Source organism: Drosophila sechellia, chromosome X, assembly GCF_004382195.2.
Source record: "Drosophila sechellia strain sech25 chromosome X, ASM438219v1, whole genome shotgun sequence".
Classification (NCBI taxonomy): domain Eukaryota; kingdom Metazoa; phylum Arthropoda; class Insecta; order Diptera; family Drosophilidae; genus Drosophila; species Drosophila sechellia.
Genome location: NC_045954.1, coordinates 13773370 through 13796898, shown reverse-complemented (window position 1 = coordinate 13796898; position 23529 = coordinate 13773370). Strand labels below are relative to the sequence as shown.

The window sequence follows — 23529 nt, the reverse complement described above, 5'->3', positions numbered from 1 at the left end:
TTTCATTTTATGTTTTTTTTTCGTAGCTGAGGGAACGCCAGAAAGAGAGGGCCATAGGCCCTAGGAAGTGCAGGGCGGCCATTGGAATGAAGTTATAGTACAGGTAAACATATATGCATATATAAATGCACTTGCCCGTGTGTACATATTTGTATATATCTGTATATATGTACATATATCTCCCTTTTGGCCCAACGAATCGCTGGAGCGTGCAGTGTGCGAGCGATATGGGCTGATTGCCAGCGGTGGCGGTGACTGAGGGGGGGTTTAGTCATGTCTCGTGTGAAAATATGTTTCTTTCATCTTTTTTTTTTCAATATATATATATATATTTTTTTTTTCTCTTTACACAATTTGCATTTGCGCAAAAAGTGCAAAAGTTGACACACGCAAAACTCGGCAGCTTATTAGTGTCAATGTATGCGTTTGTCTGTGCGTGTGTTTGTGTGTGTGTGGATGCACACACATATCCGTCGCCATTTTGCCGGCCAGTTTACCCATTTTTTTTTGTTTGTTTGCACTAGCCATTTATAATTTTATTTGTATTTTCCCTTTGACTCTACTGAGTCGAACCCCCAATGCACTTAATGAAATTCTTTTTTAACGTATTTTTCCCTCTCTCTTTCTCTCGTTGCAGGTGAGTGGCGCTTTTTTATTTATTAATGGATTTTCCATTTACCCTTAAGAACGGTTTGACACAAGGATTGGCGGCCAAGGGAACAGCTTGACGTCAGGCAAAAAATACCAAAAAAGAAAGTTTAAAAAAACGAAATGGTAAAATAAAGCAAATATAATAACGAAGGCCTGAAGTTCCATCGAAAAACTGTCGTAAAAAAGTGAGCTAATTGGGGTAGGTAAGGCAAAAAACTTGATGTATAAATCAATTGGAAATAATATGATAATGAAGGTGGAATTGAACGTTGAGGTAATGGTGTTCAATGGTTAATTTAACGTCATGTTCAGTTGATCAACAAGGGTTAAGGTTGGCGCATTCTTATTTGATTGAAGGTCAAAATTATATACTTTATAACAATCATACTTTAATTTCGAAGCACTGCTGCACTGTTTAAGCTTTGAAAATATTTACACATTATATTGCTGCCTCATCTGGGGAATCCTGTTCACATTTTCCACACTCATTTTTTGTGTGGGCTGCGAAAAAGTTGCGAGTGTCAACAAACACATCCAACGGCGGCAGAAGTGTGCAGATTTGTTGTTGCTGCTTCTGACAATCGAAAGACCCAAAAAGTAAACAACAACAAAGTAGCAGCGGAGTAGTGGGGAAAAATCAACAAGAAATAACCATTGAATATGACAATGTTGTGAGGCGATGGATGTGAAAGGCGCAGATGATTTCAGTCCGATGCCAACTGAAATTAAGCCTCATAATTAAATAATAACCATATGGTAGGTAGTAGATATGTGATCAAACTTCACCAAGAGCATCAAGTATGCTGCATTTTCTATTTGCACTGATATCAAAGGAATATTTTCCTGTGCTGGGCTTTTGGCATTTGCCAGCTTGACGGAATGAGCCCAGCTGCAACCCACAATTCCTTCGTAGCACCTACACTTTGGATCCGAAAGCTACTCGGCAGCCTCCCACTGATCTTCACTGCTCAACTAGTTCGTAACTGCAGTTACTCTTTCTCGCAAACAATTTTAAATATTTTGAAAATTAGGATTAGAAACTGTAGAACAACTATTGTATGTCTGATATCAAAGAGCTAGCACTAAAATAAGTTACCATACTTAAAGTTACTTCTACTAGTTTTAATTAACTGGCATTAAATAGAAAAATTATGCTACAGTTCTGGCAAATATTTCCCTTCGAATTGTCCTATTATCCAATTTAGCAAATTTTGATAGTGCATCAAAAGCTTGTCTTCTCACAGTATCACAGGCGTTTTGTCTTTCTTCTGACTGCGAATGCAGCTCTAGATGTGCTTGTTGTAGTTGTTGTTGCAGCAGCAATGATTGTGGCTGTTGCAGTTGCAATTTTTTGTTGCTGTTGCACTTTGGTTTTGGCTCTTGCTGCACGCAGAGCACGCATTTCCAGCGTGAAATGCAATTTCTGCGCTAGAGGAATTTCAATTGTGTTGGTGTGGCCCGAAGGGGGATGAGTGCGGGAGGTGTTCTTCCCAGTCTTCCACTCGGACTTGGTTACACTTGGAAAAATAATCCAAAATAATATTACCTGATATGGTGTACTACCATTTGAAGAGAGTCTTGCAGAGATTTTCGATTTGATTGCCAATAAAATGAATCAATATATTAGAAAAGAATAGCCGCTTACTAAGAATTTGTCTCAGTGCATGCATGTGTATAATTTGGTTTTCCGTTTGCCGTTGCGACTCCCGCAACTGCAGCTCAGAAACTCTGAAATAAATGGATGGATGATGGGCCAAGTCAGTCTTGGTCTTCAGTCTGCAGTCTTCAGTCTTCGCTATGGATTAGACCCGGTTCAGTTTTGGCGTCCGTCAGTTTGTCAGTCATTCAGTCAGTCAAACGCACGACGCTCACGCAGAGCACGCAACTTGAATTGTCTTCGCTTGATTCTTCGCCCCGTTTCTTCAGTCTTCAGACGTGCATGCTTCTCTTCTGCGGCATTTCTTCCGCCGCCACATAGCTTCCATTTTTCTTCTCCTGTTTCTTGTTTCTGTGCACTTCTTTTAATGTTAGTTGAACTTGGAGGCCACAGCAAATTGCAGCTCTTCTAAACAACATCCAAGACGTCAAAATCTGTGGTTCTTCGGGAAGATTTGGATTTGCGCGGGTGTGGTTTTCCGCTATGCTGCAGTCCGTTCTTCCTGTTCGTCTGCCTGTTTCAAATCGAAATAGAAGGTATAGGGGAAACAAGAATGGGAGCGATCTCTTTGATCTTGATAAGCAAATCAAAGTGGAGCACGAGTAGAATTGCCAGCGGAGAATTGCGAGGCGAAAATATTTGTGTCATGCTATGCATATCAGAAAATACTAAGATATCAGATCCAAAAAATATCTTCTTTTTAAGTTTTAAAATGATTGTTACCCCATTTTTATATCACACAATATTTGCAAATAGAAGCTTACGTTTTTGTTTCCATAAAAGTATGCTTTAGTTTTCTGCGATTTTAACTCGTCTCTGTACAGATTAAGATTGTGTGTCCTTTTTTTTAATATGGATTTGTACAAAACTAGTTTTTTTAATTGTTTGGGGACTTGTTTACTCGAAAGTACATTTAACTATTAAAGGTGGGATAAAATGGATTTTATCAATAAAATTCCTAAAGTCCCTTAAACAAACTCATCCCCAACGGAATTATTGAAATTACCATTTTAACTGATGGATGTGGATAACCCGAGGCAGCAGATGCCGATAAAGATGAATACAAACAGGCAACAAGCAGTCAACACGAAACGAATCAAAGGATCGAGGAAAAACAAAAAATATCGTAATTTATTCATCTCCCGGAAATTGTGAATATGTATAAGGGAATATATTGGGGCTTATATGTATGTACATATATGTATATATCGACACTTTTCGAGACGCGTGCCCGCAAATACAGAGCGGCAAAATTGGCTCCTTTTTGGGCACGTTCCAGCTGGCCTCGGGTCTTTTGGTCCTTGGTCCTTGGTCCTTGGTCCTTGGTCCTTGGTCCTTGGTCCTGCCCCTCACTTATGTTAATTATTCGCCATGGCTAATTATGTGACCAAAAGACCCTCCTTAGAGGGTTAAGGACCCGCCGGAAAAGGGCCATGGGGGTAAATCGAGTAATTTTCATGACAATTCCTGCGTAATTCGCTCGCCCAGTTGTCGCATGTCTGGCGACAAATGCCGGAATCTATAAAATAAATAATAAAATAATGTGCGCACCCTCCAAGGAAAAGGGAGAGGGAGTGTCCTTCCGCACGGCTACTGTCGCTACTGTAACTATATAATTATCGTAATTATTTTAATTGTACCTCGAAGAAGGCAAACAAAAAAAAAAGAAAAAGAGCGAAAAACGCAAGCCGGAGTGAAAAAATAAAATATGTAAACAAGGATCGAAAGCGACGGAATAGAATAGACACGAGATAATGCATAATGAATTTTAATTGATATAATGCAAAAGGTCATTGGGTTCGTTTAAAACAGAGTGTTCTGAGAATTGCAGGGAATAAATGAATAAATGTAGGTTTTTATAATAACTTTTAAGCGTTGAATATATTATAGTTTGTATTTGAAACTTACTGTGTAAGTTGTTAGGTTGTTAAAACTTAAAACCATTCGTTGATTTTAACTCTAAAAACATGGCTGATCCAATATCTAACAATATTTGCTTAAAGCACCTTGTGATTCCGTATACCATTTTACTTACATAATGTTTGCACATTAATCAAAGCATTCCCCAATATGCCAACTGGATTTGAGCATTGATACGAGACCCGATAATTTTGCATTGGCTTCCCGACAGATTCTCCTCGGCAGGCCGGCCAAGTTCTATATCTTGTGGCTGCCCCACTCGGCACTCCTTTGTGGTTGTGGCCAACTCAGTTGTGCCCTGCAACTGGTCAAACCACAATAACTGCAGGTCCAAGACCTTCAAAAAAAAAAAAAAAAAAGAAAATAAAGAACGAAGCAGGAAAAAAGGCAGGCAGCAGATAAAGGAAAAAGGCCATAAAAACTGCTGTTCCAACTGCTGTCCGTAGGTCCGGTTGTCCGTATGTCCGTATGTCCGTATGTCCGCTTATCCGTATGTCCGCATGTCCGTTTGTCCGTCCGTGAAGTGTCCGTTGCTGCTGGCCACTCTTTTGGTGCTCTTTTTTGTCGGTGGTCCTGCCACTCGCGCCTCTTTTTGTTCTCGACTTCTCGACTCCTTTTTGGACCGCAATCAATGTTGGCTGCGTTCGTTTTTTCTTTGCCCCTTCTTTTATTCCTTTATTATTTTTTACCATTGTTTCCTTTACTGGCCCCGTTTTGTTGTGTGTGGTCAGTTTTGGTTTGCTGGCTGCTGCCACTGCTGTTTTGGGTCCCCGAGTTGATTACTTAATTCTATTGATGACGTTTTGACTGATTGCCTTATGAGCTTTCACTTTTTGTGCTGCAGACTGCGGAGTGCTGCGGCTCAGTTATTAACTGGTGCCGCTGCTATGAATTATTCATGCAACAACCACAAGGCGCACACTTTGTTGCCGCCTTGTGGAACTTTTTTCCTTCGCTTGGCTCGATGTCCGCTGCTCTGGGACTTCATCAGGCGATCCGATCCGATGCGATCCGATCGGATCCAAACGGACGGCCGTGGTCTTGGGTATCAGCTGGGTCTCTGCTCTCGTTAAACGTTTCAATTGACATTGCTGATTACACTGGCCAGCAGGGATTGAGATATCAATTGGCCAAATGAATAAATGGCTTGAATACTTAAACACTCTATTGGTCACTCTGATTCAACAGTTCAACGGTCACACTGTACGTATTAGTAAGCCGAGCATCTGTTGACTAGGCCCTAAGAAACGCATTTTAAATCAGGCCACAACTTGTTACCTCACATTTTTTCAGTGGATCGCGGCTCGGTTTTGCTGGGAAGTGTTTACCGCTAGATGACTTTATTAACGCCACTGGTGGCAACATCATCATCATCGTCATCACGACGACCAGCGGACTTGCAATCAAAGTCGCCGACAAAAGTACCGCGCTCATGGACATATAATACAGTCGCACTCATACGTATATGGCGGGCATGATTTAGTGTCAGGCACGGCGAATTCCTTCACACCTGCTAAAGTCTCGCTGTCATGTCAATAATGTCGAAAATGCAGCTTCCCTCTGTCTCTCTCTCCCACTCCTTCTCTTTTCCTCCGCAGCTGACTATCTCGTTCACTCCCGAGCGGAGTGATACCTGATAATGATGTGACAAAACAGCGGTCGAGATTTTTTTTTTAGCCCGCAGGCGAATTGAGGTGCATCTGAAAGGAGTTTGTGGAAAAAAGAAGCCACCGCCTGAGGAGAAGTAGCTAGGAAAAAATAAAAGAGAGTTAGTGGACGGGGGCTGCCCCCCTTTGGCTGTCATTAACGTGATTTTGTTGCTGTTGCTGTTATGCGTTATTACGCGTGCGCAGCGGCTAAAAAGAGGAAAAAGAAAGGAAAATATATAGGAGGTGTGGTGGAGTGGCTTTGGAGTCTGCTACTAGTAGTACTACCTGTGTCCCTCTCCTTTTCAGATATCGCCTGCCAACGCTAAGCTAAAGTGACATTTTGACAGCGATGCGTGATAAACGACGAAAAACGGCCACATGGCCTTTGTTGTGGGTTATTTTCGTGGGATTTGGCTTACTTTGGCCTTTAGCAAAAGTGACTTTTTTTTGGCAGGAGGCTTACCGAGAAAGGAAAGTTTGAAAGCACTTAAATTTTAAACAGTTTATGGGTTATTTCAAGGATTTTGAATATGAGAAAATAGGCATAATATTAATTTAAATCGAAAAAGGTCCCTCCATTGTCTTCCTTTGATTAAAAGTTTCTAAGAATATTAGGTTTTGGTATACGTTTAGTATTTTTTTATTTTTTAGTACTTTATGGAGATCTATGCGAGTTATTCATCTGTTAAAGGCTTAATGTTAAGTGTGTTTTACCTGATTTAATTTCTTGTATAGCAGCCGCACCCGCACGATCAAGAGTTGTGCTCCATAAGATCCATGAGCTCCCCACCCCCATTTAACCCCCGCCCCCCGATTTTAACCCCTGTGCGCCTGACAATGCGTCCGCTGGAGTCGCATAAAAATGTTCGATGCCAGGCAAATAAAAAACTATGAAAACCTCCGGAGCACAAACATGCCGAGACAACCAGAGAGATGGGGTGGGGTGCTTTCCTGGAAGGGGGCATTAGGGGGTTAAAGGGGGCTTGACACGAGCACCACACAGTGGTCGCGTTTTTTAAAACGCGAACAAAACGCGTGGGCGCACAATAGAGTTGTTGCTGTTACTGTTACTGTATTTCTCCTTTTTTTGCGATGTTGTAAGTTACCGTTGATGGTTGTTGCTGTGCGGCTGACTTGAGAGTTTGACTGCGCCGCTGGATTTTGACATTTTCTAACACGCGCCTGCCAAGCGGCATAAAAATTGACATATTATAATGTCATGGCGTCCCCGATTTGCGCCACTGCGTCCAACAAACATGCCAGCCAAAGGCAGCCAAAATAAACTGCAGGAAAATCTCTCAATCCGTCAACGGATTCTGCGTGGGTGGGCGGCAATGGAAATCCCGCTGCGGACGGGGCGTGGCAGTGCGGAAAATCGAAGGCGCAGGCGTGCACACCGAGATAGCCAAGTTTTGTTTGCGTTTTGTTTGTTGTCGTTTTGTTTTGACACAGTTGTCGTTCAGCTGGAGTTTCCTTTCCGGAAAAAACATTTTTCTTCCAGTCCTTGAACGCGTTTTCATGAACTCTTTTATGGTTCTATAAAAATTAGAAGAAGACCACTTAACATATTACTATTTATTGTTTAAGATGCTGATTACATATTTTCAAAGGCATTATTATTTCTGATATTATAAATGGTTTTTATTATATTTATTATATTATCGTTTAGGAACCAGTAAGCTTTATAGCCATTGTTTGATTTTTTTATGAGCTAAGGAAACACATTTGACTTTCCGCAACGACTGTCAGTATTTCCGAGATAATTTCCTTAACAAAACTGTCTTGAACAACTCGCAACCCACAAGTTTCTGGAGGCCCCAGCTCACGCACTTTTTCGCAGCAGTTTTTCTTTTTTTTCGATATTTTTTTAGCTTTTTTTTGTGGTCGGGACACAAATCGCAATTGAGTCTCTCAGTTGAGTTCAGTTGTTGTCTTTATCAGATTGTTGCAATTTTCTGTTGTTCAATGTTTTGCTGTTGTTGTAACTGCGATTCGTTGTTGTTGTTGCACAGCCCGCACTCTCTATGGAAAGATCTTTATCAGGCTTTATAGGTACGCTTTGGTTTTACCCCCAACGAAAGCAACAAACATGGCAGAAAAACATGTAATGAAAATTATGACAAGCCAAAATCCACAGTGAGCGAAAAAGAGAGCGCGATAGGTGCACGAAAAGAAATCGGGAATCAAATTTCCACTTTAAATCGGATCATCGCATTTTTTCCTTAAGCTGACATTAAGTTTCAATGTGACCATGCTCCCATTCCAACAACTAAATTTGAGTGACCTTTCGTTGATGGTTGCTTAAAGTTGTTCTTCTATTCAATGCCAAAGATTTGATATTAACATTACATTTTTAAAAAATGAATCATTTTTTTCTGTGTAAAGTTGGAGAAGAAAAATTGTAATGCGAAAAAATTATAATTCAATGGAAAATTGCGCCCACACACGCCTCACCAACAATTGTTTTTGGTTGTTCGGATTTTTAGCCTTATCGCGCAGCGGAAAGCGTTGTTGTTCAATGTTGTCAACGTTGTTGCTCTGATTATTGTAGCTGTGTGTCTGTACTGAATTCTTTTCATATTTGATTTTCTCCTTCCTGCCGATGGTGATGGATTTGCAATTGCAATTTGATGTTCGACCAGATCTGGATAGGGGTTTTTTCTGTTCGGCCGAAGAGTTCACATTTTTTAGTAATAAAATTCTTCTAGTTGGCACCAAAACGCTAGATTTGATCGTCATTTGATTTACCTGCATATGTGAACTGCATTGTATGCATTTAACAAATTTAGAGATCTGCTGCTTTGCAGTTACATAAATGATTGTTAAACGAGCGATCTAGTTTAGTTTGCCACATCCCAGATCGGTTACCGATCACGACATTAAAATTGGATTAAGTACGCATATTTCTTTTCCCTTTTTCCTTTACCTGGATCGTGATTCGATTAATGATCATTACAAATTACACTTGCCATTCGCCGGCGAACACGATTGCCGTTCTTTCGCTTTCCTGTAAACATAATTACCATGATTTCTAACTGTCTTTTAATTGAATTAAATACGAACAAGCGATCGCTGCATAATAATAAATTGCCGTCGATTGACGATCGTTAGCAGTCGGCTGCAAAAGCGAAAGTTGCGTTCGCCAAATTGGCCAAGATCGCATCGCAGAGAGCTCCTTCCTTCAGCTCCATATCGCAATGGCTATATCGCCACATACCGCCGTCTCTTTCTATTTCCAAGTGATCTCTCTGTCGCCGGTAGTCGTCCTGCTTCGTTGCTGTTGCTGTAAATTAAGATCGTGCGATTAGCGCTGACAGCGAGCGAGCGATCGGGCAATCGGTCGATCGGTCGGGTAATCGCAAAAATCGGTCTATCGATCGCAGGTCTTTTGGGTGAGGAGGAGCTAGCTTTCTACATTTTTAATGAGCATTTCAGCTGCACCATCGATCGTGAGCCAGCAGCATCTCTCCCCCTCTCTCTCTCTCTCACTGTGCAATCCATCTTTCTCCCAGTGGATCGGAGTTCATCCATTATCGAAATCGGAAAAGCACAATACCTGTTCCGATTGTCGTGTGGGTGGCCTCGTCTGCTGTCTCTGTTATCGGGAAATTGCAAAACCTTCAACGAAATGAAAAGGCTGAGCATCAAACTGAAGACAAGTTATGATACAGATAAAGTTAAAATTAAAGGATATTTAAAAATGTGTATTTACGATCAACAGCTTTAAATTCCATTCCATTTATTCTTAGGGCTTTCCAGTTTTCCATCTTTTATGTGCTTGCAGTCCATCGTTACTATTCAAAAATATTAAAAAAATTTATAGAATATTTCTGATGGCGTAACAGTACCCTTTTAACCTTTTTTTCCTATTCAAAAGCACTGCCAATTTTGTGTTGGCCAGCATCTTCTTGGGCAGCCCGAGGTTGTTGTTTCTGTTGTTACTGCTGTTGTTCGTGTTGTTGACTGTGTTGTTCACTGTGTTGTTCTTGTTGGGTTTGTGCGGGTGCGGATACCTTGGCCAGGTCGCCTTGTTGTTGCTGTTTTGTTCTTCGCTGTGTTTTCGAACGATCGTTGTCGTCGTCATCGTCGTTTGTAGTCCCCAGTTTCAAGTCCCCAAACCCCAAACCCCAATCCTCAGTCCTTGTCCTCTCAGACTCCCAAACATCTCGGGACTCCTTTGGGCCTGTCCGTGAGTGTACGTATGTATGTATGTATGTTTGTATGTTGGTCCGTTGTTAATTTGCGTTTTGTTGTTGCTGTTGTTGCATTGGTTGTTGTTGGCTGGCTGGCAAATTGTTACACGCGTTGCCTGCTTTGATGTCTTTATGGGTTTTGAATTTAGTGTTGGCCTGCCCCGCACAATCGTGACTGTGAGTCGCTGGATGGGGGAGGAACGGGGTTGCCAAGAGGGAGAGTTCACGGTACACAGGAAAAAATGCAATACACTTGCAGCCCAACTAAAGAAATCTCTTGCAATTATTCACTATGCTGTGGTATGTAAAGGCATGCTCGCACTTCTAAAATATCTAATATTTAATATATCATAGTTAATATGATAATATTATGTATGATATATGTTATAAATAGTGCATAAAATACTATACTAAACATATAAAATAACTAAACACCCTATTCGTACATTCTGATTTTTGGTAACTATCACTATCATAAAATTTAACTGGTACAGAACATTTTTTTCCTTGAATAGGTTCTTTCTTTCGATTTCGACACAAATTGTTTTCGGTGTTCCTTTGGCCTATCTACCTCACCCACCAACTCCCCCTCAGAAGACATAATCAAATGTGGACAAAATTATTGAGCAATTTAGTTTTACTTTATGGAGCAATTGCTTTGGTTCAGCGGGAACTTACAGGAGGTTTTGAGATGGGGTTTTTTTTGAATCTGGGATCCCAAATTTTGCCGTTGGTGCTGATGCCGCGAAAAGTCTGCGGCATCACCATCCTCATCATCAGCATCATCATCATCATCATGGCGAGATGATCATCCTGGGCCGCGTTTACTTTATGTTTATGCGGTAAATGGCATTAATGGATTTATAGATTCACGTTCCAGAGGTGGTGCCTCCATTTTATCCCCACTTCGTTTCCCTGGATGCAGCTTGTTTGCGCTTAGTTTTGATTAGGATTTATGGCGGGCCTGTGGGTGAAAGGGGTGACTGCGGGTGGACTCCTTTTCAAGGCGCACTTTCTGCACTGGCAGGGCCTCGAAAACGGCATCAATCATGATGGAAGGCGCACTAAATGTTGGTAATTATGTTGGGGGCAAATAAGAGCAGCAAAAAGGTGATTTCAATGTGGGCATTGATCATAAATATTGAAAGAAAACCTGGATATTCATGGCAAATCGCTACGCATGATTGTTAAATACTTACAAATTACAATATTCTTAAAATATTTTATTTTTAGTCTTAAGCCTTAGACCTCGTTGTTCAATCAATCAATCACGCCGTTCAAATGCGTTTAGTGTCAATCATAAATTGTCTAATCAAACAGCAGAGAATTTTTCCTTCTCCAGCTTACATAAAACTCGCAAATTCTATACATATATAAATAATAGGTCTTTTCCACCCGCAAGTCAATCAATCATTAGAGTTTACAAATTTTATATAAAATCCGTCAGGTCCTTGCGGTCAATAAAGCTCATTAGCAAAGTTCAATCATCGTGGGCCACGATCAAAATGAATGCATCCATTTATGTCAATCAGGGATTGCTTGACCTTTTGTAGCAGCAAATGGTCACCCACACAAGTGATTTGATTGATAGTTGCATTGAGATGGCCAATCCCAAAGAACCGAGACCATGACAAAGTAGTTTGTCCATTAATTCGTCCCTCCGATTCAAGACTCCTTTGCTCATTCAAGGAAGTTGCACTACATGAAATCTGCAGAGCATCAAAGATTTCGGTCTTAAGTTAGTACTTCTTATTCCCTTTTTTTTTTGTGGTTGTATGCTGCGCTGGGTGATTTTGCCCTTTGGCCAAAAACTGTCGCAACTCATCAATTTTCATTCACCGGCCGTGGCCAAGACGCGTCTTTGCTGCAACTATTATTCACGCCTAGGCAACGGGTTCCTATCCGACTGCAACTCACAGATGGCTCCACATCCTCTGTCCAGGGTTTACCACCTCACCCCCCCCCCCCCACTTTTTTTTTTCAGCCCCGTTACCCCCCTTTTGAGCCACTTTGACGTTAAGCCAGAGCAATGAATGCTTTTAGCTGAAAACTGAGTAATTGAGTGACAATTAAGTTATTTCTAGACGAACAAGCCGCGATCGCCGTCGTTGGTCCTTGGCTATCCAACTGGCTGACCAGTCTTCTCGCCTTTTTTCGTTCCCTCCGCCGACTTGCTCTTTTTATATATATTTTCTTTTTATGAAATATTGCCAAGTTCATATCTCAATTATGAGTGCCGACGCTGCTGGGCACAGTGGTGCCAAAGTGATTGAAAGGGAAGAAACACTATTAATCAAAATATTCACTAAGACGAAAAGGAGGTTATCTGAAACTAAAATTATAAATAAATATATTGCTTATTACTAATAGGCTCCCTCAAGATTGTTAAATTTCCTATTTAAATACTTTTCTGCTTATTTTCTTGCGTTTTTAACCACTGTGCGCAGTGCCGCAGTGGCTGCTGCACTTTGTGCCCCTCATCCTGCTTTTCCTTGAGTGAGATTAATCGCAGCTTTGACAGGCGCTGCATTTGCTGCTGCATTTCGGTTTTCTTGTCGTTTGCATGATTAAGCATTGCGCAGGGCGGGGGGTGGGCTCTAAAGAGGGGGCGGTCGGGCAGCGGGGGCGTGGCAGACCGCTGGCTGCCTTTGACATTATCACCAAAAGTGCCGACCGCGCAGGCGCGGAGCCATCAACCAGTTGAGTCGAGTCAATCACCGGCGGACCCCATTTGCTCCTGCCCCACATCATTAACAGCAGTCAAATGCTTAGAGTTTTTTCTCAGGCTCCCAACTATTTTTTTTAATACTCTATTTTAGGGGTATTGTGCTGTATATATACTAATATGTAAAATCATCAACTATAAAATGACAAGTTTATGTTTAGTTTTGTAAATGTTTAGAGCAGTTAGATTTAACTCAACATTTAACAGGTTAGGGCATTAAAACGTTGGCTTCTGAGCGCTTCTTGTTGCATCCCAGTTTTTTACTAGACTTTTTGTGTTTCGTTTGGACGCTGCCTTTTGATGTTCGAGGGCTGGGATTTGGTGAACTTTAACATCGCTTATGTCATATTATGTCTTCATTTGCCCGGCAGAGGGCGTGGCGCCTGCGGGTCTGTAACCATCCTCGATATTCCCGCCACGCCCCGCCCCCCATCACCGTTGTCCCTTTGCCAACTGATTTTTCCATTCTCTTCGCTGATTTATGGCCAAAAGTGCATTTGGCGGCGGCTTGTTTTTGTTTACGTTTTACCGCTGACAAAACGCTGCAATTTTTTGTCGGCACTTCTCTTGAAATATTACGCATACGCCGCGTGCGCGGGTGGGTGGGAATGGCAATGGTAATGGTACAGTGGGTTAGCTTGGATAGCACCGGGGCGGTATTATGACAAATTGCACAAGAGCTGCGCGCGAACTTGAGAAAACAAATGCGATAGGAAAACATGCAAAAAGCACAAAAGGCGCTACAAAAACAAACAAAAACACAAAATCAAAAAAAAGGCAGGGGAAAAAATAAGAGTACACACAGAGAAAAACAGACGCCGAGCGATATGAAAAGCGTAGCAACAATGTGCAGGAAGCGTTTAGCGAAGGGTTGCCAAGGGAGAGGGGGTTCGGGGGTTCGGGGGTTGTGGGGTGTGGGTGTGCAGTGGGGCGCTAGGCTAAGGGGTTTGGTGGGCGGCGGGCGGTGGAAGCGTGTGCGTATGCACTCGACGCTGCCAACGCGTCGCCGCTGATTGTTGTTGTCGCTGTCGCATTACATAAGCCGCATATCGTTTCCGCCACAGCGCCCACACACAAACACATACATGTGTACGTACCGATACACCCGCACAGTGGGTCAAGAGGTGATCGATCGAAGAATATGATGAACGGTAATTGGAATGGGCGGAAAACCAACGAACGAATCGAAAATTCAATTAAAATTAAAATTATTAGAAAATTGATAACTATTCAGAACAGTTACTTTGAAATGTAGCAATATAAGAATATATTTTATAAAATGTTACTTAAGTTACATAATATATTTAATTTGTATAAATGCAAAACAGTGCATACTTTGCGGGGCATTTGTAGAAGGGAATTTATATAAGGTTTAGATATAGTTATTTAATACTTCTTATCATTAGCACTTCATTAATTTTTTAGAAAATTAAGAACTACTGTTTATTGAACATAAGTGCGCTCGCTATTTGATGCTCGATCCCGCCCACTGTGCGCCTTGTGCCGCGAAGAAGAAGAAGAAGCAGCAGCAGAAGTAGAAGAAGAGGAAGCAGAGTCCGTGTGCATTCTCCATTCCCTTCCCACATTCTCGTTCTCGTGTGTTTCTGTCCCCCCCTGTTCCTTCTTTTCGCATTCTCCCACAGCTTTTGTGCACTCGTTCTCCTTCTCCGCTGTGTTCTCGTTTTCGTTCGCACATATCGGCCCTCTCCCTCGGCGCGATCCACCCTCCCCCCGCTCGCCCGCTCACTCGCCCACCCACTCGGCGATCACATTGCGCATTGCGTTGCGCATCAGAACAACGTTCGACCTTGACAGTGAAAATTCAATGGCAGCGACGCCGCAGTCGCGGTCGACGTAGGCAGCGACGCGCTTGCAATTGACGAGCGCAAATTGTTGTTCTATATACACACACACATATTATATATATGTATATAAATAAATGTATATACATACACCAATAAATACGAGAGTGCGTACAGTAGAAGATCGGATATTATTTAAGCACTTTTAGTCAGTTTTCTTGAGAAATTAAAATATTACGTATACGTCGAACATACTTTAAAAAATGTTTCTACCGAGAGCTATCAGAACTTGGCACCATTTCGCGAGGGCCCACTGTACTTTTCATGGGTGTGTGTCGCCATTTGGTTCCTGCACTAGTTTTTACAATTTGTAGAACTCAAACATTTTGCGTATGTTATCGTCTGAATGACCGATTGTTTGTTATTTTTGTTGCTCCTGCTGTTGTTGTTGTTGCTCTAGGTGCATTCGCCGCACGACCTTGAACATTGCAGTTTTTTTCTCGCAATTGGCAGCGTGCGCACATAAAACAAACAAACAAATACACAAACCGCACATGTGTGCAGATCGGCACAGATATGCAAATCAGCCTGCGGATATCTACACTTAGAAAGTCTTGGCCATTTACACTCTTCTCGATCGCTGAAAAATGCATCTCTAAAAGATATAAAGATAAAAAATATATATTAGTTAAACTTCGTATGTGAATATAATATTTATTTAAAAGGAATGGAAAATCCATTGAGTTTCAGTCGATATACGATAATGTTCACACAGATATCTCTTTTTAAAATATGTATTATTTTTCTATACCCTGGACAAACCTTAACCCTTTGTCGCCATACCCGCACTTGCTACCCTTTTCCCATTCCTTGCGTACTTCAGATCCTACGCCTTATACCTTGTGATTTGTGTTGAGTTTTTGTCGAATTATTTTCGTTCTTTTTGCGCAAGTTGGCAAAAAATAGCTATGCAAAAAAAAAAAAAAAAAAGTGAGGAAAAAAGAAAAACCTTACCGCATTTGTATAAAAACGGTGGCAATGAAAACCATTGCCCATTGGCTCTTAGCAACATTTTACGTGATTTCGCTAAGAAAATTTCAACAATTTGTGCACTTTCTTTTGTTTGCCAGCAAACAGTTTAAAAGTGCCCGCGGAAATGGGTGGAGAGGGGCGTTGAGGGGGCTTATCAATGTGCGGGTGCGGGGTATGGGTGGACTGGTGGGGGGGTCTTGGCAACAACTGCCTTGGCTCGATTGCTGGGTTAAGTTTTCAAGGGCACGCACGTGCAGTCTGCGAATGGATGGGAGAAGAAAAAAATGGAATTCAATTAAGAAAGTATTTAACAAATGTTGTTAGCAATATAAAGCCCAATTGTGAATTTCTAGAATATTTTAAAGTACAATGCATTTTTTCGATGCTAGATTTCTTTCAGTGCAATTCCATGCATGATTGTGCGTGTAAACTGAGTTAAGAGTGGGTGGCAACTTTGGAGAAATTTTAAAAACACGCGCAAATCGCCATTTTACACCGATCAATTTCCAATTAACTTTAGAATTCGAACAAAATTTTATTAAATTACTACAGTTTAAAAAAAATCATTTAAAAAATAGTGAACTGAATAGTGAATAAATCGAGTGAAATAAAACAATAAAATTATTAAAAAAAAAAATTAGATAAACCTGTTTCCGTCCCACACTAGGCGCTCCTCTCTCTCCCACCATCACTGCCTCTCTTTCGCACGCGCTTGGCCTTGCACTTACGCCGCTGCGTTCCGCTGCCGACGCTACCGCCTCTGCCGGCGTCGTCGCCAACGCCACGCTCTGCACTTCCGCACACACGACAAATAAAAACAGAAAGGCAAAAAGCGACTAACGAACAGCTGACGAAGCGTGGCAGCAAAGTGCCGCCGCCCGCTCTCGCACCCTCTCTGTCGCACTGGCCGCTCCGCTCTGCTCTGTCCCGCTCGCCCGCCGCGCCGCCAGCCTCTCGCTCGCACTGCATCTCGACGGTGAGTGCAGCGAAAAGTGAAAAGTTTGCAAAAAGAATGTTAGAATCAGTGTTGATCTGGGTTGAAACTAAGATAAAAAAAGTTATATGTCGTTTATTTACCCTTTTTTAAGTTCAAGTGTAAATGGTATTTTGATTAAATATATTTGAAAACAACTTAAGTGCGTATTAAAATATTTTAGTTTAAGATTTGGATGATCTTTGTTAGCAGTTTTTTTTTTTTTTCAAGAGAGTCAGGATAGCGGAAATATCCTAAGGATTCCGTATTTTCAAGGTCCTTTGCGATGAGAAAAATGCTTTGTAATATAAAGTGTTGCATAACGCGAGTGAAAGCTAAGTGGGCGCTGATTTTCCGGCCAAATCAACAGCGTTTTTGGCATCTCTGACCCGTAGAACCAGCCAACTGCAGCTGCGTTTGCCGTCGTCGTCGCCGCCGCTGCCCATCGTCAATTTTTATTTTATTTATTTTGCCCGTGGCTTGTGTGTGTGCCTTGTATTTTTTTTCTTCTATTTTATTTTCTTTTTTTTTTTTGCTCTATCGTTACTCGTTTTCATTTCGCCTGCTGCGGTTTCAGTTGTCATTTTACTACAGCCGCTGTTAGTTAGTTATTTGTATGCGTCGTCGCGCGTTTTCCCACTGAGGCAACTGCAACGAGAAGTTGCAGCAACAGCGGAGGCAGCAGCAGCAGCAGCAGCAGCAGCAGCAGCAACTGTTGCAGCCACAATACAGCAGCAACACATCCGCAACACATCAGCAACATAGCAGCAACACATCCTTTTTAAGCGTGCGCGCGCGCGTTTTAAAACGCGCGCAAAAATCGCCTGGCGTTTTGGCGATTCTATTCTATTCTCTTCTGTATTTTTTTTTGCCGCTTGAGATTTGTGCATGTTCTTGGTGAATTTGCTGCTGTTTCAGTCGCTATCGCGATCTTCTCAAGGCTGCACGCGTTTTCTGCTGACGCCGCCGTTTGCGTCGCTGCCGCGTCGTCATCGCGTCTGCGTCGCGTCTACGTGTTCAAAGGCAGAAATTCCTTTCAGTTCGTGCCGTTCGCCTTCATAATTCCCCCTAATTATCCGCCGCACTCTTAATATTTACAACGTTTTTCTACATTTTTTTTGTCGGTGTTTTTTTTTTTTTTTTTTGTGTAATGTGCAAAAAGAGCAGAAGAAATAAACGCGACGTTTGAAAATGCATGCATAACGCATATAAAGTTCAAGGAAGTCCAAAAGGCCAACACATGATATAAATTAAGAAAATTGGTCAACTAAAATAAAAGAAGAAGAAGAAGAAGAAAAGGAAATAGAAAAATTCACCTTGAGACTGATATTCGGTTTTTGTGCAATATTTATCTTTGCCAGAGCGGTGTTATATTTGTGTTCTATTTGCCGCTGCCTGCTGCATAAGCAAACGGGGTGAGTCAAGTCGCGTGAAATCGCATATAGATGCGATCACACACACACACACATGGCGTATACGCGATGCGTCAAGCATACGCAGTGTGGGCCGTGCAAATGTGGTAGTTACGTAAAGTTATTCTACAGCTTAAGATTTTTCAGGCTTAAATCTATTACCAACGAACATACTCAGCGTGTTTTAAGATATTATTTTATAAATTAAAAAAAAAAAAAAAAACTCATATTTAGTAAGGAGTGTACTGCAAATCACATTTAATATTCCATATTCTATGATATTTTAATTTAAAAGACTTTGCAAATTCTATTTTGCTATCCCTAATATATTTTATAGCATTACAATTGCTTTCTTGCTGTATTTTATTGAATGGCAGACTTTCTGTCGTGGTGCTGAAGCGCAAATGTCTTCAACTGCCGTGAAATTTATATTTGACCATTTTTGTTGTTGTAGTTCGCATTAGTATCATTTTTATGTTGTTGTTGTTGTTTCTATTATTATTATTGCCGACTTTGGCTTTATCAGTCATTTGCTTGTGTATTATCAGTCTAAAAAGCCGTAAAAGCAAAGCAAGCTGACAAAAAAGAAATTGAAAACGCCTGAAATTCAATTAGAAACAAAACTCGCAGAGCGGAGAAATTGTTTGGAATTGCATATATGCAAGTGCTCAGCCGTTTTGGCGATAAACGCTGCCGCTTACATTTTTTTTCGTTTATTTTTTCGCCGCTGATAAGGCGAAGGCAAAGTGCGCTCGTGTGGGCGGTGGATTTGGTCGGTGGATGGCAGTGGGCGGCAGGGGGGCGTCCAAGGGGACGGCATGCGTGTGCGATAAGCGAAGAAACAGACTGGAAGATCAGGTGAATGTTATATTCGGCGCTGTGTTTTGCTGTTCGTATTTATGGCTATATAATCTGCACAGAAGTACCCAAATGTCCGCAATTTTCTGGTTTATTTTAATTTAGTTAGTATATGGCTTTCTAGTTAACTAACTGAATCCATAGCTTAGTAAATAAATTGCATAGCCAACGAAATCCATTTTTTTCGATGGTTTCTTCTAGATTCTCCCGAAAAACTCACACACTAAAAATCCTTAGAGAATATACACAAGTTGAAGCCTTAGCCTTTTGTATATTTTGAGGGACTTTTCTATGTTTTTACCCTGCTTAATGCAGCGCAACGAATTGCGGCGAGCGGCAAAAAAGCTTTTCATCAGCCCACAGTCGACAAACAACAACTAGCAACAACAATGCCAACAACACACCCGTAGACACTAAGCAACGTGGCAACAACAACTGCACTGCAGTGCAGAGCGACAGCAACAACAGCAACAGGAGCGTGAAAAACATTTTCCCACGATTTGAGTGCGGCGACGATGACGTTCGTCACCTAGAGAGGAAAACCGCACCCCTTACCGCCCCACGAAATTGCCTCTCCTCCCACTCTGTCTCATCTAAATGCAGACGCCTTTCAATTCTTCTGGTGCCGCTTCCCTTTTCTTCCCTCCACCGCCGGCTACAATCTCTTTCTTATTTTTTTTTTGTATGGGGGGAAATACGGAAAAAAGGGTAGATTGATTCGCGTTTCCTTTTTCGGTATGCAAAAATTATGAGGAGTTTGGCAACGAGAAAGAGCTTAAAAACTGGGAAGGGAATTTATTGTTATTACAGCGATTGAAGTGGAAATGCTGTTGATTTTAATGTCGGACAAGTTTATATTTATAAATGGTTTCTATGTTTCCTTCTCAATTATTTACTATATTTCGAATGTAGTGTGACCAAATGCTTTTGACAAGCTCTAAGGTGACTATATGCAAAATTTATAATTGCAATTAATTGATTAAGTTAAGAGCTTAAACAATTTCGTACTGGCTCTGTTTTCCCTTCCCCTAATTTCCCCCATTCGCGTTTATTCGTCATTCGTTGCGATGGGTGTGGGAAAGTGGGCGGAGCAAAACAGAAAAAAAAAGAATTGTAGCCGCTGTTTTCCTCCACCCCGTTTTGTCCACCTCCTCGTTGGTGGTGTGTGTATGATGGCTCTTCGTGTTTCGCTTACTGGCTAGCCCTTCCCCCTGTTTTCCACTGTTTCCCCCCCAATTTTCCTCGTGTTTTTCCCCTGCTGTAATTGCATTTGTACAACACCAAGCAGGAACAACAACAACACTGGCAGCTGGGTCATTGCAAATACAAATATATGCATTGAAATTGTTGTTACCTTCGCCATGAGACACGCGCTTAAATTGAATTGGATCATATCTTTTTTTCCCCCATTTGTGCGGCCTGTGTAAATTGCAGGCCACGCCTTTCCTTTTCCCCTATTTTTCGACACTCCCACTCCCCTCCCCCCCCACAAAACCGAGCCTGGTCACACTTTTTAGGCCACAAGCAAAAAGAGAAAGAGAAGTGATTTTTACTCGGCTTGCTTTTGGCCATGAAGTGTCCATTAGTTCATTAGCCACAATTGACTGTTGACAGGAGATACTCTCTGCTTTGACCATAACAGCTAGCAAGTGAGCTGGGAAATGAAAAACCATATATATTTCGGTCACAAAAACGATTTAAAAGTGGAAATATATTCCTTCGAAAACTGCTTAAATGAATGAAATCTTAAACTTTAATTTGATTAATACTTGGTTTTTGGCTGGTTGTAACGTAGTACCCTAATGAAAGGCAAACTGTGTATATTCGATTTTTATGGTTCTGGCTGAAAAGGGAAACAAATCAAATGTTAGAGTTCTAGAACTCGTTATTGGACCTGCTGCCGTTGTCATTATGCATGAGTTTAATCAATTTCGCAGAGCGGAAAAGCAAGAAGGCCATTGTTGCTGGCCGCTGGACGCTGACAGGTCGCAAGTGTTTGCACTTGACTCCGCACCATGGGCCTTTGGTGCCCATGTCTGGCCACTTCCATTGGCCATTTGCCATTTGCCATTTGCCATTTGCCATTGCCCATTGCCATTCCCATTGCAATTCCAATTTCGATTCTGAACTGAATTGCCGCTTAATTGCAGAGCAGGGGCCATACAGTGGCCATTATCTTGGGGTTCGGAGTATGGACTCTATACACGGTCCATGGATGAATTGCTGGCCAAGATCGGCTTGCTTCACCACCACAATGGCTGTCGGCCTTTTGTCGGAACGCGCTGATTGATTGTCTATTAATAAGAGTTGCCATTTTCATCTTCATTTTTCCTGCAAACTGATATTAATTTTCTCTCTTCATTGCCTTTCGTTGCAGGTGAGTTCTATGCGGAAATCTGTGTGCGGAGGTTGTTTTCTCTAATCTAATATGTAATTTGGGTAAGCCTGGGAATCATGATTTCCATCAAGTCACAAAGCAGACATTATAAAATGTTACTAGTGATGTTTACTGAGAGCTAATATTATATTTATTTTTTATATTTATAATCTTTAGAGAGCTTCAAGCACTTTATATATTTTTTTTAATTTTATATTTGAATTTATTTTTTAAATGAGTACAACGGCACTCGGGAAACATCTGTCGCGTTCTCCCCACACAAACCCCTAAAAAAACAAACTTTCTCCATACGGTATCACACGATTGGGCTATTATAGGGAAACAAATATCTTTACCATCTTTCATTTCCTCTGTTGATAGATTGATCTTGGAATAATGGGAAGCGACAACTTTCTCCGGGTGGGTTAAGAACCTAACGGTACATTTACAGTTAGCCAAACAGCTGGCCAGGAACTCACTTTCTTTACCCTTTCTTTCGTTTACCCTAAGCCCAAGAAGTCACGCGCCAAGAAACTTTCACTAGACGAAACCCAAAAAGGGGTTACCCTGCGGCCAAAAGGGTTTCAATTTGAATGCACTTCTGGCCAGGCTCGTCTGATAGAAATCTTCGGTTAAGAAATTTGGGTCAACAAAACGAAACGACAAACAGCTGCCAACGGCAATGAAATGAACAGAACGCATTTAAGACAAGGGTTCCGAGCCATAAAAATTAAAACGAGACAGAAACCGAAACCGAAACAGAAGTCAGCAGGTAACATCCTCAGGAAAATAAAACAGTGGCCCCTTCCTCCGTTTTCTGATGTTTTGTTTCGCTTTAAAGCTGAAATTTATTTTTGGCACGCGCGAATTTCAAAGAACACTTTGCAGCTGGCTGATAAAAAATAAGTAAATAAAAAACAAAGCGCAATAAAACAAAATTTGGTCGGAAGTGGATCCTGCGAAATGAGAATTAATGAGTCGACGGTCATTAGATGTGTTGTTCCAATACCAAAATATGGTTGATTGGGAATTATACGCAACTGTTTCATTCCACTATTCCTGGTGACAACACCCCTTTTATTCCCGATGATTAACAATGTCACATTTGTAAAAAGATTGGACACACGAAATATCATTAGTTTAAAATCGAGGTGGAAATTGTTCTCCGTAGACCGTTAGCTCGACTTTTCCCGCCTATCGCCGGCACATTCCAATGCCATTCCGTTCCATTCCATTCCAATTTGCTGCGGACATGTTAAAAGCATTAATCAATCATACATACTCGTACATACGTGCCTTATTGCCGGTCAGCCAATGTATTTGGTGGATATATGTTCCAGCCTTGATCTGGGGCGTTATCTGGCCTAATGAAGCATAATTTGTATTCGAACTCCAGCGTGTCTGAGACAGAGAGAGAGAGAGAGAGAGAGAGAGAGAGAGAGAGAGAGAGAGAGGAGATAAGCTAGTGTGCGAGTGAGACGGGCATAGAGGCTGTGAGGACCACGAGGACGATTCATCTTTTAATTACCGCGTTGAAAGCCAGTATTTTTCATCGCCACATCGATATGCTGCCCCTCCGGTTCGCAATGGATCGCCATGCTCGGAGTCTCCTGTGGACTCCAAAGCCCCAAGAGATGGTTAACCCACGCATGCCTGAGCAATTTAGTGTGTTAAGGCTTTTGCACTAAAATAAATCTACGGCGATTTGTTTGTTTGCACAAGCTGCCGGCTATTTGCCGCTCCCCACCGTTTTAACCACCTCCCCCCTTCCTTTTGCTCACCGTTAACTGCCCGGGGGCCTACACTAAATATAACAGTCTCTGCCCAGTTGTATGTATGTATGTATGTACGTACAACCCATGCCCCCTCCATCTGCATCTCCCCCATCTATTTACCCCTCAGCCGGGTGTTATTTATCATAAAAAATTGCTCAGATTTGTTTTGCGACGGGCAAAGACATGACGCTCATTTGTTAGAGCAACGGCAAAAGTGCAGCAGACCCCAAGCTTTCTCTCAGCTGCAACATGGAGTATGCTTCTTTTTGTGTTGCAAATACCCTTTCCAAACGGCAGGGTATTCAAGCTATAAAGATGCGAAAGGGGCAGCCAAAAAAGAGGAAACTTCCTGAAAGGCAATCAAATAACTTCGCACACAAACTTAACTAAGAAAGAATTTGTGAGAAATTAAATTTTTATTTATGCATAACATCTTTTTTATGTATTAGCAGTATTGCAGCAAACTATTTTCTAATTTTAAATTATTGCATTTAAAAGAATCACT

At 41.5% G+C, this 23529-nt stretch overlaps 1 protein-coding gene across 4 annotated transcripts in view; it reads left to right on the top strand.

The window, feature by feature from the left end:
* LOC6618473 (sal-like protein 1) overlaps positions 1-23529 on the top strand; it is a 111118-nt gene that overhangs the window by 13441 nt on the left and 74148 nt on the right. The window contains exon 1 of one of the 4 annotated variants that reach the window (XM_032724391.1): positions 16724-18017. The exons of the other annotated variants lie outside the window; for them this stretch is intronic. The gene's annotated coding sequence lies outside the window, so the exon portion shown is untranslated. Of the gene's footprint in view, positions 1-16723; positions 18018-23529 lie in introns of those variants that run through there. 4 annotated transcript variants of the gene reach the window in all.